This window comes from Castanea sativa, chromosome 5 (genome assembly GCF_040712315.1).
Source record: "Castanea sativa cultivar Marrone di Chiusa Pesio chromosome 5, ASM4071231v1".
In the NCBI taxonomy this organism is placed as follows: Eukaryota; Viridiplantae; Streptophyta; class Magnoliopsida; order Fagales; family Fagaceae; genus Castanea; species Castanea sativa.
The window spans coordinates 36,793,848-36,813,979 of record NC_134017.1 but is presented as its reverse complement, the minus strand read 5'-3'; the positions used below and the strand labels follow the sequence as shown (position 1 = coordinate 36,813,979).

Here is a 20,132-nt window from a genome sequence, read left to right as displayed (position 1 = left end):
AAAAATGCTGCAACTTTATTTCAATAATTGCATTGGGAAGAAATTAGTAAAACAATACATTCAAAATTTTCCCGTGCATCACACGAGTTAGCGACTAGTAATAATTAATAGTCGAAACGTTTGACATTTTGTTGACCACTTCTCATTGTGCCACGTGGTTGCACAAATTACTGCCACAATTACAATTTAAAAGACTGAAAATTTGTCTTTTATTTGAATTAACCGAACCTTTTCACTACAATTTTTGTTATAGTTGGTGGCTTGATTCGGTTTATTTAAAAAACCGAATCGTCGTATATATAAAGTCTTACATTATTTTATTGAGAGCACCAAGCAGGGACAGAGAGAGACACGTTTGCAAGGGTAGTTATAAATTTTGCAAGGGTCAAATTCCTTCCTAAAAAAATAGGGAAATTACATTTTACCACCTTAAACTATGCACCAGATTACACTTTGCACCCTAAACTATCCAAATGCACACTTTGCACCCTAAACTATTACATTTATCACACTTTGCACCCGGTGTTACTTTTGCTGTTATGTTTAACAGAATCTTGCTGTTTTAATTAATTTTGAAAAAGGGCATTTCAGTCTTTTAAATTTGTTCCACCTAAGTAAGAAGCATGTGCTTGTCACATGTAGCAAGATTTCGTTAAACATAACAGTAAAAGTAACACCGAATATAAAGTGTGATAAGTGTAATAGTTTAAGGTGCAAAGTATAATCTGGTGTATAATTTAGGTGTAATAGTTTAAGGTGCAAAGTAAAACTTCTTTGACCTCACTGTACGCTCTTCTCCCTCTCTCTCTCTCTCTCTCTCTCACCCTTTCTCTGTACTTCCCTCGATATAAATTTTGACATATCTGCAAAAGCACTTATAGCAAGACTTCACCATTTTTTACAAAGTTCCCAAGCAAGTCCAAAGGTTCACCGTAAGTCCTAAAATTACTATTTTTGGTGCAATTTTCTTATGATTTTTTTTTTTTTTTTTGAGAAATTGAGGGAAAAGAGAAGGGAAAAAAGGGTTTTGGATCCTGGGAAATAATATGAGAAATCTGAGGGCACTACCGTTAAGATATGATAAAAACCTAAATAGACAAAGGCTACGCCCCAGCCAATTCAGAAAAACTATATCAATCATCCTCTAGAGAAAGAGTAGAAGAAGGAGGAGAAGGAGGAGGAGGAGGAGGAGGAGTACTATGTTTTTGCCATTCTGATTGATTCCTTATAGTTCCAAAAATCCCCCTACAAAATTCTCTAAGCAGAAACCAATGGCTGTCTAAGTGAGTATGTATTTCTTATTTGAATTGTGATTGTGGTAATTATTGTTGATGGAAGGGATTGGCAGTAAAGATTGGGTTTCTAGGGTCGTTTTTGAGAAAATTCAAATAATTTTCTGATGTGTTTTGTTTGATTATTTGTTTTGTTTCATGTGTTAACTATTAATGCTTTGGGATGTCATATAAACTTCAAACTGTTTTTTTTTTTTTTTTTTTTTCCGGTTTATGAATATTGATATAAGGGAAAAAAAACAATTTCTACCCAAAATCAAAACATAAAACAGTTCGACTCTTTTATTTTCTGTTTCAAACTATTCGACTCTTTAAACACAGTCTGCTCTCTCCCTCTTTTCTCAATCTCCCAAGTCCCAACCTCAATCTCTTTCCATCGTTTAACCTAACTCTTTTCAGCCTCTGCAACTCTGCCCTTATGGTTATGAATGCTCTGCTTCATTTAAAATAGAAAACAACAAATACATTAGGGACACAGAAATTTGAGGGGATTTATGAAACCTACATGCAAAAACTTGACCACCCAAAAAACCTTAAACCCACACACATATGGGTCATGATCTATGCTTTATTCAACTACCACTAGAAAATTGCCTTCTCTATTTTCTGTTAATCATAGGCCACAAAACCTGCATAAGTTTGCATGCTCTCAATTTGGCTTTCGATATTGGTTGTTGTCCCCAGCAGGCTATACAGTAAGGCTTTCTTTGCATCTCTCATGCCCACATGAACCATATTGTGAGTTTCCTTTTTGTGTTTTTCTTACTTTGTCTTTGTTTTTATTGCACTTGGTATTTGAAATTTTCTGTTTACTTCATTGTATGTGTGTGAGAGATAATTTAGAGTGGTTAGATAGTAAATTCTTAGTAACTATTTATATCATTCATGTTTTCTTTTACTGGATTTGAAATACACTGGTGTGATGATTTGGAGTGTTTTGTGGAACGTTGTGGAGCTTAATTATTTTTTTGGTACTAGGTTTTGAATGAATTTGGAATTAAAAGTTGAAGAATTATTTGTTGTTTAGACTTGTACTACATGTTGAAGACTGGGTTGCACCGACACGCCGTTTTTGGCGACGTGTCGGTGTCCGACACGTGTCGGACACCAGAACCGCCGCGATTCGCCGAACTCCGGTGTCCGAGAAGTGTCCCTTTTTTTTTTCGTTTTTCCGACACGGAGCCGACACGGCACCGACGCGGCTCCGACAGTCCGACATGCCAGCAGTGAAAAAAAAAAAAAAAAAAAGAGGAAAATCACAGATTTTTGACATATGGACTTACCCCCACCGTTGATCTCATGATATACCTAAAACAAAATGATGAAACCCACATCTTCATTCAGCCATTGATCCTAAACCCCCCCCCCCCCCCCCCCCCCCCCCCCCCCCCCCCCCCCCCCCCCCCCCCCCCCCCCCCCCCCCCCCCCCCCCCCCCCCCCCCCCCCCCCCCCCCCCCCCCCCCCCCCCCCCCCCCCCCCCCCCCCCCCCCCCCCCCCCCCCCCCCCCCCCCCCCCACCCCCCCCCCCCCCCCCCCCCCCCCCCCCCCCCCCCCCCCCCCCCCCCCCCCCCCCCCCCCCCCCCCCCCCCCCCCCCCCCCCCCCCCCCCCCCCCCCCCCCCCCCCCCCCCCCCCCCCCCCCCCCCCCCCCCCCCCCCCCCCCCCCCCGCCCCCCCCCCCCCCCCCCCCCCCACCCCCCCCCCCCCCCCCCCCCCCCCCCCCCCCCCCCCCCCCCCCCCCACCCCCCCCCCCCCCCCCCCCCCCCCCCCCCCCCCCCCCCCCCCCCCCCCCCCCCCCCCCCCCCCCCCCCCCCCCCCCCCCCCCCCCCCCCCCCCCCCCCCCCCCCCCCCCCCCCCCCCCCCCCCCCCCCCCCCCCCCCCCCCCCCCAAGCCTCTCACTCTCTCACTTCTCGCTAAGAACCACCGACCCTTCCTCCGATCTCCGCCGACTGCCTCTCGCCGAGCTAAATCGGGCCGACGACAGCTCCATACGTCGACGCCGTCCCCGTCCGCCCGTCCCTTCCGATTCCCGCGAGCTCCAAGTCCGACGCTTCTCTCTTTTTTTTTTTTTTTTTTGTTGTGCTCTTTCAGATATTTGAGTTTTTTGGTTGGTTGGGTGAATGAGAATATGAGATGGGTAGTCTATTTAACTTAACTTATCACGTTTTTGTTTTTGTTTTTTTTTTTTTTTTTGGGGGTCTCATTTCGCTGTCACGTTGACCGTGCGACCGTGAGAGTGGGATATTAGTTACGTTACTGTAATATTGTGACTGTAATATTGTGACTGTAATATTTATTTGCCATATTGTGATTATGTTACGTTACTTGAATGTAGCCTATTGTAATATTGAATACTTGAATGTAGCCTATTTAAACTTTTGTAGTTTGGTTTGTACTCTAAACACTTTATGTATATTATTGTATTACTTTGGGTATTAATTTGCTTATTTGTAGTTGTTACATAATTTAATTTTTAGACATAAATGTATTTTATGTCTAAAAATATTTAAAAAAATGCCTAAATATAAATTTTAATTAATTATTTAATTGCCGTGTCCATGCCGTGTCGTGTCCTTATTTTTCAAAAATTGCCGTATCGGAGTGTCCGTGTCCGTGTCGTGTCCGTGTCCGTGCATCATAGGTTGAAGATTTAGGTTGGTGACTGTGTTATTTGCTCCCTCAAAGTGTTTGTAAAAATGCACAAACCAAACTTTCCATCACTTAGGAAGTACAAGGTAAAAAATCTGATAAAAGACTTTCCATCCTTACTGAAAATTATTTTGATTCTTAACGTCAATGCGAAGGGTTTCACTAAATTTTTTCAAATAGGCTTTTGCTTTGAGGAAAATATTTCCTATTAATAAAGCAGTCCTATTGGTAAGTGCTCTGCTTATATTCCTTTTAGAAATTAATTTATGGGTATTTTTAGATTTGCTTAGGTATTTTGATTCATGGGAACTGTTTTCGTTAAGGTGGTGTTGTCTTTGTTACAAAACGAGGAAAAGGAAGTTTATAAGAAGCCTAAATCTGAGATAAAGAAAGGGTATTTCTTTCCCCATTGTTAGGAAGTTTGAACAGCGAAGAAGGAAAGCTACTAAATTAAAGTAATAGAATGAACCCTTTGTGCATAAATGTTTTTTTTTTTTTTTGGTAGTGTATGCCTAAAGTTTTAGTTGGCTTGGTTCCTTATTTTTATTGCTTTGCTCTATTAGAAAATGTTGCAAAGTTTATATCATCAATTTGGCTGTTTAACCTGTTTTCTTTAAATTGTAAACGCCTCAGTATTTTTCCCTTTGTATCAGTTTCTTTCAGCAAGAACAGTTACTCAACCAAGCAAGGTTGAAGAGTTAGTCAGGGAGCCAATTTGTAAGGTATTCTTAAAGAAAATTAAGACTTAAATAAATCAAAAATGGTCTCTTCAAAACCCCTTTGCTATTAGCCTTCAACATTCTTTGGTAACTAAAACATTCATTGGCTTTAATATACTAATCAAAACAGAATTTTGTCCAATAGATTCACCAATTTTCTCGCTTTGTCTCTCTATAATTAACCCCCCCCTCTCTCTCTCACGTGTTTTGTTTGGGTAATGTTTCAAAGAATGTTAAATGTCTTTGTGTGTGGTTGTCTTTAGAATGAATAGATTATGACTTTGGGAACTTATGTTCTAACTTAAGTGGTTTATAAATATTGGGGTCTTGAAGCTTATTTTATCATAATTTACCACAAATCAGTTTTTATTTAGAATAAAAAAAATCAATTGATATTGTATAACCTATTATCTATACCTTTAAAAGAAAGGTTTTTTAAAGGATTATTTTTTGCCCTGTTTGAAGCTTCTCAATGGGTATCACTAAGCCTTGAATACGTTGTGTTCTGTTAGTCTATCCTCTCTTTTCTCTACCCATCTCATTCTCCAAAACCACATCATAACCTCCATTTTATTTGGTATGTGATTTTACTAATAAGCTTTGGCTTTGGGATTTTTGTTTTATATGCCAAGTTCTATAAAATGAGCAATGTGAGTTTGAAGGTTTTGTTTTGGTTATCTTTGTGTTTGTTCTCTATTTGTTTGTTTAAATTTCTCATTGAATAAAATTTGTTCTATGGATCCAATTTGTTAAAAAGATTTCTTCTTCAAAATGTTATTTTTCTGCACTATTTTTCTACATAAAATCTGCACTATTACACATCTAAAATCTGCTTTTTTTTTTTTTTTTTTGCAACTAAAATCTGCACTAAACTGTTTCACAAAATCTACACTGCACTGTTTCATAAAAATCTGCATTGTATTATTTCATTAAATTTGCTCTGTTTTGAATAACTTTCTGCATTGTTTTTAAATAACTTTTGTCTTGGTTATCTTTGTGTTTTTTCAGTGTTTGTTTAAATTTCTCAGTGAATAAGTAGAACATATTGAATATATATATTATGGGTAAACATCAATACTACCTTGGATGATGTTAATTTGAATTCCTTTTTATTCCTCTATTGTTTTCCTTGTTTTCCTTGAAAGTAATGTACAACTCACACCAACATCTGTAATCAAGGAAAACAAAAGGAGTTATTCAATAACTACTACAAAGCAACAAAGGAAAAAGATACAAAGAATACTTTAAAGTTATCTTTTAATTTATATGAAATATTGCTTAGGTAGTTCTTTAAATTTGTATTTCATACATTTATTGGATAATTGATGATGTTAAGGATTGGAATCTTAATTTTAATTTTAATTCATCATTTTTAATTTTTAATTTTTAAATCTGATTTATTTCTTTTCATTAAATATATACCTGACCGGGACTCCTTTTTTACACTACTCCTCTCTCTCAAACCCAATTCTTTGCCCCTCTTCACTATCAATTTTCTCTCCACAACCCAAAACCACCATCAGTCCTTCTCCGGCAGAACTCAATGGCTCCAAATGCCTAAGTTGCAAATAGATCCCCAATCCGATGGAGAGGCAACATATGGAATAAGTGTGTAGAAGAAGATTGCAATGACCATTAAGTAGCTCTTTGAGATGGATTTTTTTGGACTAACAGTGGAGTTCATTGACTGCAATAAGGTTATATCCACATGCCTAATTATTTTGTTGTATGAATTTGAATATAAATTGGATTTTTTTGGCTAAAGCCTAAAATTGGTGGTATATCAGTTTTAGGGATTAGGTCTGCACGACATAATTAGGGGAATGATTGATTCAATTTTACTTTGAATTAAATTACATATTTTCATTCATTTTTAATTCATTGTACCGTCAATCAAAATAAAGATATGTAATTTTTTTTTCCATCCTGATATGTCAATAAGTTTTTAATTTCTAGATTACATTATTCTAATTTTTTTCCCAAGTTCCTCTATGTCAGCACCTGTACGCCAACCAAGTTCTATTTCTTGGCTATATTTGTTAGGTGTTTGACAAAAGGCCTGCGAGAGTAATTGTTGTACATGTATTGGAATAATAGAATAAATGAACTAACATAAACTATTTGATGATGGACCATGGTCACTAAGCTGCATATTGCAGTTCAATGTGTCATTCAGTCATGTATTTCTGTTTTATAACTGATATTCATGGGTGTATATTTTTGCTATATGAAAAATGGGGTGCGCTGATGGGGTGAATTGACTTGATTGTATTTTTGAAGACTAGGTCGGATTACTGATGTGTGGATTTCTATACCTGTTTGTTTGATCCTCTGCTGGTAGATGGGTGCTTTAATAAAAATATGTTGGATTGCTTTAGTTGGAAATACATAACTATGCAAATATTTAGGTGTGCTGTTTGAAGTCCACCCTTTGCAAATAAATTATAAGGCAAACAATGTTACGGTTAGAGGGTGAAAGTTTTTAATTTGAATACTTTGTCTTGGCTTTTGGATCCTTTGGGCATATTTTGATATGATTAGGCAAGGTGGCTAATTGAGTGCATTTGTTTTATGTGTAGGAACTGAGGGCAATTTAGCCAAATCACGAGAAATAGATTTTGTGGCATATGTGAAGTTTGCCTCGGACCTGACCAATGCACCACTAAAAAATTATGCACTTGTTTGGAAAAAAAGGTAAGTTTGTTTCTTTAAGGTGTTTCCTTGCTGTTCTATCTTTTAGATTTTAAGTAGTTATTGAAAAGAGTTACAGCTTGATTATTACTATTTAATCGTGTGTTTTTCTTTTTGGGTTATGTTGTGTGGATTGCAAATAGTCAAAACTTTAATTTGAAAGAAAATTATTGGCTAGGGTGCCTCAGCATTATTTTGGACCATGTGATGCTTTTTTAACCAAAGCGAGGAATGTCACTATAATATTGTGCCCTTTTTTTTCCTTCAGTATTTCAATGCATTATTTCTAATACCTTTAAAAAATTATGAAGTTTTAGGATCTCTCTGGATTAATCTTTAAACCCCCATTTTTTGTTAGGTAAATCAATTAATTGACTAAAGGTTTATGTGTAGATTACCGTGTAGAAATCAGTTATATATAGGGAGAGCAGAGAGATTGCTGAGAAATTGATTCTTTCTTAGTCATAGCTATGAATACAATGCATACATTCAGTTGATAAAAATCAATATTATAAATTAGTTAGCCAGTAATATGAGGTATCATAATTGCAAATCATTCATAAAATCCATGATGTAAATAAGGGAATCATCGTGGAGTGATTTTTAAGAATTTAAGATGGTTGAAACATAGTCAAATTTACATTTTATATGCTGGGTGGGATTAGGTGTGCAAATCAATCAATCTTTAGATTCATACTTTGTTCATAATTCTTTTATATGTTATTGAATTTGTCCAAGATGTGGAAGGAGTTGAATTATGTGGAACCTTGAAAAATATTGTTGACTTAGCAGCATGTTAGTAGTACAATTTGATTCATTCTCTCATTCTTTAAACAAATTTAATAAGTAAGAGATGAATTATTTACTAATGGGACAAGTTCTATGGATGAATACTCAACTAAGCTAAATGTTTTTTAAGTAGTTTTTGTGTTTCTCATTTGCTTTACTGTTTATCTTGGCTATGTATGTTTAGGTTGCAATAATGAGAATTGATTTATAAGAGATGAGGGCATTTGTCAAGGTATTGTTTTCATCTGACAATGATACCACCTTCATTGAGAGTTGTGTTGTAGTTGATCTGGTTAGAACATTCTATAGGGAGCAGATAATTGTAACATTTATACATCACACATGCATAATCTGCAAAAAGAAATAACTATAAGTTTACAACTTAAAAGGAAGTTAGAGGATTTTTTTATATAAATGTGACCCATAAGATGATTGGCGAGGAATGCATAATCTATGCATGGTTTCTTTGGTGTATGGAGATTCATGCTGAGATTATGTCTTTTAATGAAACTGTCATGCAAGGGATTGTTTGTAATTAAAAAATTTTATGTGAAAAGTAGCTGTATGATGATCGATGTCTTGGTTTACAAGCTCATCAAGTTTGAATGGACTACTCTATTTTAGCTCATAAGTGTCCTCAACTCTCATTGTGGCAGCATACCTACAACACAACCATAAATCACTTGATCTTCATTTACAAGTTCAATATGGCTGCAAGATTCAAAACCACGATATACACAATCTTATCAAGTTTAAGACTAGACCTGTCATATCCATGAGAATTAAAACTATGTAATGGCTAATGATTCAATAAGTGCATTAGCTAATGCCAAGTACCTGTCAAATGGCTGATGAGAAGATCATGAGCAAGGACTTCAAGTAATCAAAAGATGGAAATTACCCCACCAGGTATAGTCAAAGTAAATGTTAATGCTGCTATGTTAGTTAATGCTTCAATTTTGAGAGTCGTAGTTCAAGATGAAATGCAATCCATCTTAAAGCTTGGACAAAGAAAAGTTTAAATCCAGTGATCCTTTAACGATAGAAAAATTTGCACCCACTAATAGTTTGTCTTTTGTTGCAATAATTCCTCTCTTCCTCTTTCATTTGGGAGGTTTGATTCAGAAATGTATCATTTATTTCTTATTAATGAAAATTTTCATTTAGCCAAAAAAAGAAAAAAAAATCTTGTCAAGGACTTTGCAAACAATTTCTTCATGAACATGTCTACAATTCAATTTTCCCAAATTAGAATGGGGTATCTATAATAATGGTTAATTTTAAGAAATTTGGACAAAAACCTTTGGACTCTAGCATATATAAATATATTTTGTTGAACTTCCTGTGCATTTGCACGCGTTAGCAACTAATATATATATAAAACTGAAGCCTCTGAAACTCTCACAATTTTTCACATCAGCATAATATTTAAACTTTCATGTACATTGAACTGGTTAATACTTTTCATATATATATAACCGAAATCTCTAAAGCTATCACAATTTTTTATGTTAGCACAATATTTAAATAAAACTATCATTTTATTTAAATAAAATTATTTTTGATTAGTCCAAATTTAACAAGGAGTGAAACTCTATCTCTCTAACAAGTTCAATTTAAACTCAAACTTATCATTTTTTTGAACAAATTTATTTTTGTTTAATATACATTAGTTAGGTGACCAAAATCATGAAACGTTGTTCTTGAGGTCGGGATAACTTGGTATGCTTAGAAGGTTAACTGTAACAATCTTTAGCTTTTGGTGGTAAGCATGGAGGGAAAGTATTCATAACTCTTGTCATCTTTGTAGGATAACTTTTATATATATTTGAAAAAGATTGCTACACTTATAGTCTGTATAGTCTGTATATGCTATATAGTATGAGATAATGATCATGATCATGATGTTTATAATATATTCTTAGGTGTTGTCTATTGTCTAATCTGTAAGAAGGTTTAGTTATTTATATGAAATTATATGAAATTTTTGAGACATAAGAACACTAGGAAGCACGAACACTTCATGAAGGGTGCCGTACTCTCAATATCTGCACTCAAGGAGAGCAAAATGAGTTATTCAATTACTACTACGAAGCAACAAAAGAAGAGTGTTAGGTTTTAAGGATTTAGGATCTAAATGTATTAGAGCTTCAATGTCTAATGTTGGCAAACCATGTCAAAATTTAGAGTCTAGATTTATGCTGCTCAAAGTATGTTTCATGTAAAATTGGAATCGAATAATTACAGAAAATTACTGTTCGCTTTCTGCAAGGCTTGATCGATCGAAAATTAGACTCGATCGATCAAAAATTAGCTCGTGCAGATTTTTTTTTTCTATAGATTTTTTCAACTTAGCCCAAGCCTGTTTGACGTGTACGGTTTTATGTTTTATATTTCATATAAATAGAAAAACCCTAGCCACGTTTTAAAGTAGTTGTTTATGCTGTGTGTGTGAATCTCTTGTGAGAGATAGAGGTGTTTGCCTTCATACACAGTTTGGGTTATCAAGATCAAGATTGATGTCGAGAGTTTGGTGATCGTTTCAGTTTCTGCATAAAGAACTTCAAGAAATACAAGTGGTGTACTTGTAAATGCTGTGGATCTGAGAAAGAAGTAGTCCGTGGACTTGGAGCTATCACGTGGTCGTGGTAGTAAGTTTCCTACTCGAGGTAGCAATAGGGTATTAGTGGTATAAGTCGCTATTGTATAAATTTCAATTCTTTCACAGTGGATCTGTTTTACCTTGAGAATAGTTAGGTTAAATCATTCCCAGGTTTTTTACCAGTTTGGTTTTTTTGGGTTATCATATCGTGTGTTCTTTATATTTTCGCACTACTTTGCATGATATGATTTACTTGTGTTAATCTAGATTTGAATAATTTACCAAAGTTAATCACTTAGCTAAATAACTAGGTTAAACAACTTGTGTTTTAAGGGGTCTAAAAACCATACAAGTGGTATCAGAGTTGGTTAGCTCTAGTGTTTAGATCCTTTGATTTAAGAGTTGATCATTGACCCATGTTGTCATGAAACACGGTCACTCTCTTATGATCCCACCTCACTTTGATGGGAACAACTATGCCTACTAGAAAGTAAGGATGAAAGCATTCTTGAAATCCATTTATGAGAGAGTTTGGAATTTCGTTGAGTACAGATGAGAGAAGCCCATTACTCCAGTTAGTGAGTGACAAACTTCTCAGAAAGAAGCAACCGCTTTTAATAGAAAAGCCATGAATGCTATTTTTAATGTTGTTCCTATGGAGGAATTCAAGAGACTCTCTAATGTTGAGGTTGCTCATACTGTTTGGAATATTTTTCAAACTGTGCATGAAGGCACAAAAGCTATCAAAATTAATAAGTTGCAGTAGTTAACTTCTAGATTTGAAAGTATTACAATGTCTAATGATGAATCTTTTGATGAATTCTATGCTAAACTGAATGATATTGTTAACTCTACTTATAATTTGGGTGAAATATATGATCAACCTAAGATTGTTAGAAATATACTTAGATCTTTGACTGAGGACTTTAAACCCAAAGTGACTGCCATTACTGAAAGCTAGGATCTCTTCAATCCTATGAATTAGACCTACCCAAAACAAACAAATCCAAATCAATGGCTCTTAAGTCAGTTAATAATGTTGAAGGGAATGGATTTGATGACGAGCTCCCTGCTACAGAGATTGCTTATCTTGCCAATGAGATGGAAACTTCATTGTTTTCACAGCTACTCCTATAGTTGGTGAAAGTGTTGTTGTTGAAGAGAACCCTTCTAATGGGGAACTTTCTGAGGATGCAAATTTGCAAGAAGCCTATAATAAGCTTTGCAAGGTTGCTGCAAAGGATGCTATAATAAGCTTTTATTCTAGGAGATGTGGGAGTTATATGATGTAACTCTTTAAGTGATAGTCTCTTTTAAATTTATGTAATGAATTTTGTAAAAATTATGATTGATTACTATCTACTTATCACCTCATATGTATCTCAAGCTTTTGCTATTTGTACACACTTCACAAGTTACTCTTTGCTAAACATGGTACATGTTATTGTGTGTGATCTTGTTGTGGCCATCCGAGATTGAAAAAACCTTGATTTTGATGCAAAATGTGTTTAAAGTGTTTTTGAGGACAAATTGATTGAAAATCTTACTTTTGGATAATGAGGGTTAAAATTCAAGGGTTTTTTAAAAACTTTTCATCTCATACTCATGCATTTCATTCAAAAAATATTGTTCTTTGAGGAGTTACTGCATTAAAATGCTCATTTTTTTATTTTCGAAAAAATTGATTTTTCAAGATTTTCGATAGATCAAACCTATTGCTCGACCGATCAAAATTGCGATTAAAAATTAGGTTTGAATCTGCCTGGCTCAATCGCTGCTTGATCGATGTTGGATCGATCGAATGTGTTTTTCGATCGATTGAACCTATTTTTCGATTGATCGAAAATCATTCAGAGAGTTTTTTAAAACATCAACTTTACACGTGTTCTTCACTTTTTTAAAAGTTTCAAAAAAAAAAAATCTCTCTCTTCGACCGGTCCAGATTCAAAGTTGATTTTTTTTTTGTTTGCCCTCAATTTTCTTCAAAGGTTTTTGTCTTTTAACACCGATAAGACCCTTTTACCCTTTCTTTTTTGGTTTTATTTCATTTTTCATGCATTTTAGGGAGAATTTTGAACCTATAGAAATTTAGATTTGTTGTGATTTCAATGATTTCTTTTAAAATTAATCAATGGGTTTTTGTTGTTGGATGATTTAAACATGTTCTTCATGGTTTAATTTGATCAATTTAAAGAATTAAGAAAATTTGAAATTTCTAGGGCTTGAAACTATCCGAATTGGGAATTTTGTTCAATTAAGTGTAATTTGATGAAATTGGCTTGTATTATTGATTCTTTTTGTCATTATATATTGTTATCTAACTTGTGTAATGAGAAATTGATTAATTTGTTGAGTTTTTTGAAAGTGGGTTTTCAAAATTTGGGATTTTTTAAATAAACTCTATGTTCAAGCAAAATTCTGTGTCTTTAAAGTAAAATTGAACTATTCTCACTACATTAGAGCATGCATCATGTGTTTATTTTGTTAATGCATCATATAGATTGTTATTTTCTATATTGCTTTTGCTCTATGTCTGATGCAGTCTGCACTTGGGTTTTTTTTTTTTTTTTTTCTTTTGTCTTTCTTCTGTCAATCTTTTTTGATCTTTAGAATCATGGTTAGGAAGACTAGAGACCATAGGACTTCCTCTTCTTCTTCCATTCCTTTTGATAGTGAGAGGTTTCTGAGTGAGAAAAATTAAGAGATGTATGAGAAGCTGAACCTTCTTAGATCTGTGTGGGCTGAGAGGAAAGTTGTATTAGATGAGCTTGATTAAGAGATTAGGAGAAATTTTGAGCGTAAAGGATGGTTGCCTTTGATGGATATTGATCACCCCCCTCCGGCTACCTTGATCAGAGAGTTCTACTCGAACCTTTCTGTTCACTCTACTTCTTCCAACAATTAGTTTGTGAAGAGTTGGATAAGGGGAGATGAGTTTACCATTACTCCTTCTGTAGTGGCTTTTGTTCTTGGGGTGCCTTTGGTACAACATCCTATGTATCCTTATGATGAGTCACCTCCTCTAGATGATATCATGTCTTACATCACTAGTACTTCTATCCAGTGGGGTTCTAATCCTCGGATCACTTCTCATGAGTTGACCGAGATTCATTATCTCTTTTTCTAGATTTCTTGCCATTCTTTTTGGCCCATCTCTCATTTGCATACCATTCCTATAGAGATGTGCGTTTTTGTATGCCCTTGTCACCGATGCTCCTATGAGTTTTCCTCATCTTTTCATTCGATCTTGGTTGAGGTCCGTAGGAGTAGTTCTTCTTCTCATGCTCTTTTCTTCCCAGATTTTATTCATCGGATTTTGTTGCATCTAGGTTTAGATGAGTTTCCTGCTTCTGAGCTTGTACACATTATAGCTCCTATAGATGCCACCTTCCTTAGGCAGAGGGCTGCTCAGATGAAAGTTAGCCCTAAACGCCCTAGAGTTGAGCCATCTTCAAGTGTCGCACCTCCTCCTCCTCCTTCTTCAGGTGATCCTGATGCTAAGGAGTTTGTTGATTCGATTGCTGCTACTGATCCTCCACCCTCTACTTTGGATGATTCTAGCATTCGTCATATGGTGGACACTGTCATGACCATTCAGGCGGCTTATGGTCAGCTTTTGGTGGATGTCCTCACAGAGCTTTAGGGTTTACGTGCAGAGTTGATGAGCCTTCGACGGTCACCTCCACCACTTCCTTTTGATGATGAGTCTTGATTGCCCTTTGACAATTTATCACAAAAAGGGTGAGTACATATGGATGGAGACAGGGGGAGATTTTTGTTATGGGAGGAGATTTTTGTAGTTTTGGAGCTTTGGAGCTTTAGATTGTATCTAGGTGCTTCATTTTGTACTTATTCTTTTTGGCTCATGATTTTTTTTTATTTTTTTTATTTTTTTATTATGAGTTGTATATGATAAGGGGAGACATTATGTTTTTATTTCTATTTCTTGTTTCACATTGTGCTACATTAAATATTGATTTATATTTATGAGGTTATTCATGATATATGTCTTTATTTTATGTTATGTGAAATTAAGAATTTACTTTGTTTTACTTGTATTTTTCACACATGCGTTTATGTGTTTGTTAAGTGTTTTAAGAATATACAAGTTGATTCAGTCATGTTGCTGTCTACACTTGCAACTGATAAATTGTGGTTAGGTTGAATTGTGTTTGGTTTGACTGTTTTTGTAACTTTGAGCTGTTTGTTTATTTTGTGTTTTGTCACGGATTGCCAAAAGGAAAGTTTATTAGGTTCTAAGGATTTATGATCTAATTGTATTAGAACTTCAATGTATAATATTGGCAAACTATGATCAAAACTTATAGTTTAGATTTAGGCTGCTCAAATTATATTTAATGTAAAGTTGGAATCGAGGAATTGCAGAAAATTACTGTTCACTTTCTGCAAGGCTCAATCGATTGAAAATTAAACTCGTTCGATCGAAACTCGTGCAAATTATTTTTTTGCAGAATTTTCTAATTTAGCCTAAGCCGTTTGACGTGTAGGGTTTTATGTTTTATATTTCATATAAATAAGAAAACCCTAGCCACGTTTTAGAGTAGTTGTTTATGCTGTGTGTGTGAATCTCTTGTGAGATCTAGAGGTGTTTGCCTTCATACACAGTTTGGGTTATTAAGATTAAGATTGATGTCGAGAGCTTGGTGATCGTTTCAGTTGCTGCATAAAGAACTTCAAGAAATACAAGTGGTGTACTTGTGAATGCTGTGGATCTGAGAAAGAAGTAGTCCGTGGACTTGGAGTTGTCACGTGGTCGTGGTAGTAAGTTTCCTACTCGAGGTAGCAATAAGATGTTAGTGGTCTAAGTCGCTATTGTATAAACTTTAATTCTTTCATAGTGGATCTGTTTTACCTTGAGGATAGCTAGGTTAAATCCTTCCCAAGTTTTTTACTGATTCGGTTTTCCTGAGTTATCATATCATGTGTTCTTTATATTTCCGCACTGCTTTGTATGATATGATTTACTTGTGTTAACCTAGATTTGAATAATTTACCTAAGTTAATCACTTGGCTAAATAACTAGGTTAAACAACTTGTGTTTTAAGGGGTCTAAAAATCGTACAAAGAATACAAAAAGTTATTTAAAATCACAAAAAAAAAATTCACAAGAAATTATTAGAAACAATTTTTTTGTCTTTCAATCGATTAAAATTTTTTATTTTAACATTGCAACATTTATTGGATAATTGATGATATTAGGTGTTTGGAATCCTAATTTTTATTTAATTTTTTTAATTGATAATTTCCATTTACTAAGGCAACAAAACGAAAAATTTTAAGGCTATTTAGCACTGTCGACAACATTGCATATGTGATAACTATTCTTCTTTCATTGTTGGATTTTTTTCATAGTCAATAGCTTTTTCATTCATAATTTTCCACATCAACATAATATTTAAATAAAATTATCATTTTATTTAAATAAAGTTATTTCTGATTAGTCCAAACTTAACAAGGAGTAAAACTCTATTTCTCTAAGAAGTCCATCTTAAACTCAAACTTATCATTATCATTTTTAAATAAAATTTTTTTGTTTAGTCCTAACTTAACATAGAGTAAAACTCTATCTCTCTAACAAGTCCATCTCAAACTCAAACTCATCATTATCATTTTCTTAAAACAAAGTTATTATTTTTTAATCCAAACTTAATAAGAAGTGAAACTCTATCTCCCTAACAAGTCCAACCTAAACTCAAATTCAAACGTTGATAATTTATCTCCAAATTTGTGAGGTTAATCATGAACGCTACACAAGCAATGCAAATCCCAATATTTTTTTTAAAGCCAAGCAGAGCTATGAGCTCTTCTTATGTAATTTTTTCTACTCTACTTTAAAAAAAAAAAAATTTATATTATGGTTTTTCATGTATTTTTTAAAAAGTAATTTTTGTACATGAATCATTAAACTCTCTTTAGCCGTTTATTACAAGATAAAAAAAACTTGCAATAATTGAAATTTTTCTTTCAAATGTAACTCATTTTTCTCTTATATTTTTCTATTGTTTAGTTATATATATATATATATATTGGTTTCAATAATTTCTAAATAGTGAATCATCTGATTCTTTAATATATTTTGGTCTTTCAAAAGTTTTAATATCTGAAATTTTAATATTTTTTTGCAGTGTCTGAAACTGTCTAACAAATTTTTTTCAAATCATTGCATGTTCAAGTAATGGTTTCTTTATCAAATTGTAACACAAATTGAAGTCATATAAGAATAAATCATGCAATGACATAGTCTGTATTGTAATTACTGATTAGAATGTTAATCAAACATAGAAAAATATATCAATTAATATAGAAAAAATATATTTGAGTTTTTCAGGAGCAGGAGTTCACTATTCATCACATCCGGAGGCGAGATAAAATAATTGGGTGCTCTGCTCGTCGTCACTAATTTATGGATCCATATCCTCTGCAATACCTAGGTGCAATACCTCTTTTCTCAGCCCTAGATTTAATCTAATGGCTTAAAACATAGACACCTCACCAAATAACAAAAATATCACTTTACCCTTAAAATCAATTTAGCCCGCCCACTATTTTGGTAAGTCTGAGTAAACCCAAGCTAAAATCAAAATTTTCTCTCTCTTTCTCTCTCTTGTGTTTGAGGTTGCTCTCTGCCACTCCTTCAATCCATTGTCACAGTAGCCTGCCCATTTCAGCCCGCCCACTATTTTGGTAAAAGTCTGAGTAACCAAACAGAAAATCAATTTTTTCTCTCTCTCTCTCTCTCTCTCTCTCTCTCTCTCTCTCTCTCTCCCCTATGCAGCTACGGGTCCATCCCCAACATAGAAGAAGATCGAGCAAGACAGGAATAGAGCACAGATCCTCTGCTTCTTTCCACCATGCACGCTTCAATCTCGATCTAGGATTTGAATCTTCCATTCGGTGAGTTCATCAACTCAAATACCAGTTTTTTTTTTTTAAGGATCTTTATTTGTCCATTTCTGAAAATTTTTATCTTCAAGAATTTTATGGCTGATATCATTAATCTTCCTCTTGGGCTCATTGGATGAACTGATTTGAACTTAAAGTTTTGAACCTTTAAATTTATTGTTTTGTGCATCGGAAGATGTCACCATTGAAATAGTTATTTTTTAATTCCTTTCAAAGGATAGGTAGGTATCTGGCTATGAAAGATTCCTGCTGGTTTTTCTTTCAGTCATATCTTCTGCTACCCCTTTCTCCCCCAAATGAGAGAAAGCAATATACATTCTACAATTTTTCATTTTTCATTTCTCTTTCTGGATTAAAGGAACCACAGCTGTAGAAATTGCATCTGGCCTTTATTGGTACTTAAAGTATTGGTGTGGTGCTCATGTTTCATGGGACAAGACTAGTGGTGTTCAGATAGCTCCCATCCCTAAGCCAGGATCATTTGTAATGTCCATCCTAAACTATAAATTTTTGTGTTTAATATATATTCAATACCTAGATTGGAGACCAGTTTACCAGTCAAAATTAGTGTTGAATTTACCAAATTAGTGGGCTGGTTTATGTGGTAGTGTGCTCTAATGTATCAAAATTAATTTGTAATGTTCACCCAAGTGGGCCTTTACTAAATTTTGCATTTTAATACTGATATTAGATATTGGGGTGGGCATTGCAAGTTAATCTTGAATTAAGGTGTTGATATTGCAAAAATAATTGTGGGTTAGGGTGGAAATTGTAAATGAGTCAATGACCATGTAGGTTAATATCAATACGCAATAGCTATATTGAACCCTTAATACTAGAATTGCTTAGCTTCCAATTAGCCCTGAAATGATCCCCTTTAAGTCTAATAAGATTTTTAGACGATTTTAGTAATTTTGTTTGCCCCACCAATAGAGGTCTACTCATGATTGAAACCTTATTTTGTCATATAATTCAGTAATTGAAAAATGGATAGTTGTTTCAACGTTAATAAGTTTTGCATATTTTCAATAATAACTAAATCAAAATCTTATCATTTATAACTTTATTCCCTCTCAAAGATCAATGAATACAAATCATCCTCAATAACTTGAATGATGTCTTTTACATTCTAATTTGAAGTATCACTTGTGAATTGTCAATGTGTTTTTCATTGTTTCCTTGTCCTATATAAGTTTCTATCCTTTGGTTCTTTTCTTGAATTCTATGCTTTTAGGTCCTCATTATATTTATAATAGTTTATTTTTTGTACATTTGTTTGTTAATTATAGGAGTATTCTTTAATTCATTGCATAGTATGGTGAGAGAATTCTCTCAAAGCATGGATGCCAATGAAGATTTGAGTCCTAGAGTCATGGATGCCAATGAAGATTTGAGTCCTATAGTTGGTATGAAATTCGATACATTAGAAGATGCATGAGAATTTTGGCTAAAATATGGGAGGCAAATGTGATGGAAAATACATGTTTATATCGCATACAAAACATACGCAGCGGAAAAATAACGGATCTACTTTATTCATAAAAGTTAACATGTACTATGTAAGTTTCAGAATTGGAGAACAAGAGAGTGTATCTTGGTGCGATGAATTCAAAACCAAAGATTATAAGTTCTTGAAAACACTTTTAATCTTCACTCCAATTTCACTAACGTTAAAGATGTGTGGTTTCTCAATCAGTTTTTAAAGCGAGAATGTCAAAGTGTCTAACACTTCTTACACACCATTTCACAATAGTGTTGTTTTTCTCTCACACTGAAAAATTATGTATGTTTTTTCCTTTGTATCTAACTGATTATTTAATTAGGCTGGCCTTTTGGGCCTTTCCAATTGGGTTTAAGTGTGTGGCTTGGAGTGGAACCAAAAAGGACCAATAAGACACTAGCTCCAATGGGCCTTGGATTTTTCTGTCAACTCTTGACAAGTTCAAAGTTACCATTAACTATATTTAATACCACTATATAAATATAGTTGCATTCTAAGCTTTATTTATAAATTATATCTTAAGACTTCATTGTACATACAACCTTTTCATAAAATATTCATAGTAATACAAAGTTATGAATGTAGACTGCTACTTTGTAAATTACTATATCTTATCCTTGAGTACCCGATTTAATCTTTTAAGTTATTCATCATTTATTTATGAAATCCAATTCTATAAATATACTTTAGTAACTCCTTACTAAAGTGGTTAGGCTTAACTCTCTGAATAACCAAATTTATTAAACTTATCTCAAGAGAATATTTTGTATCTCTATTAAGAGACTATGAATTTCATCTTAAGAATATATGTTTCACCAACACTAAATGTAGTTGCCCAACATACTAAGGTTTTGACCGTAACTTTAGATCTCACTCTTAATATATCAAAGCAACCTACACTTCATAATCAAGTCCATTATCCTCTCAGGATTAAGAGTTTATGCAAATATAAGTAGTGAGTTTATTATT

The 20,132-nt window shown here is 34.4% G+C and overlaps 1 long non-coding RNA gene across 7 annotated transcripts; it reads left to right on the top strand.

Moving 5' to 3' along the window:
• The first annotated feature begins 812 nt into the window (after positions 1 to 812).
• Positions 813 to 14,737, top strand: LOC142636962 (uncharacterized). 7 transcript variants are annotated; one of them, XR_012844446.1, is made up of 5 exons: positions 813 to 932; positions 4,591 to 4,659; positions 6,180 to 6,353; positions 7,236 to 7,350; positions 8,321 to 14,737. It is a non-coding gene; the product is annotated as an uncharacterized LOC142636962 (long non-coding RNA). The 7 variants fall into 7 exon arrangements; XR_012844441.1 differs by having other exon boundaries at positions 813 to 1,283; positions 8,793 to 14,737; XR_012844440.1 differs by having other exon boundaries at positions 813 to 1,283.
• The last annotated feature ends 5,395 nt before the right edge of the window (positions 14,738 to 20,132 follow it).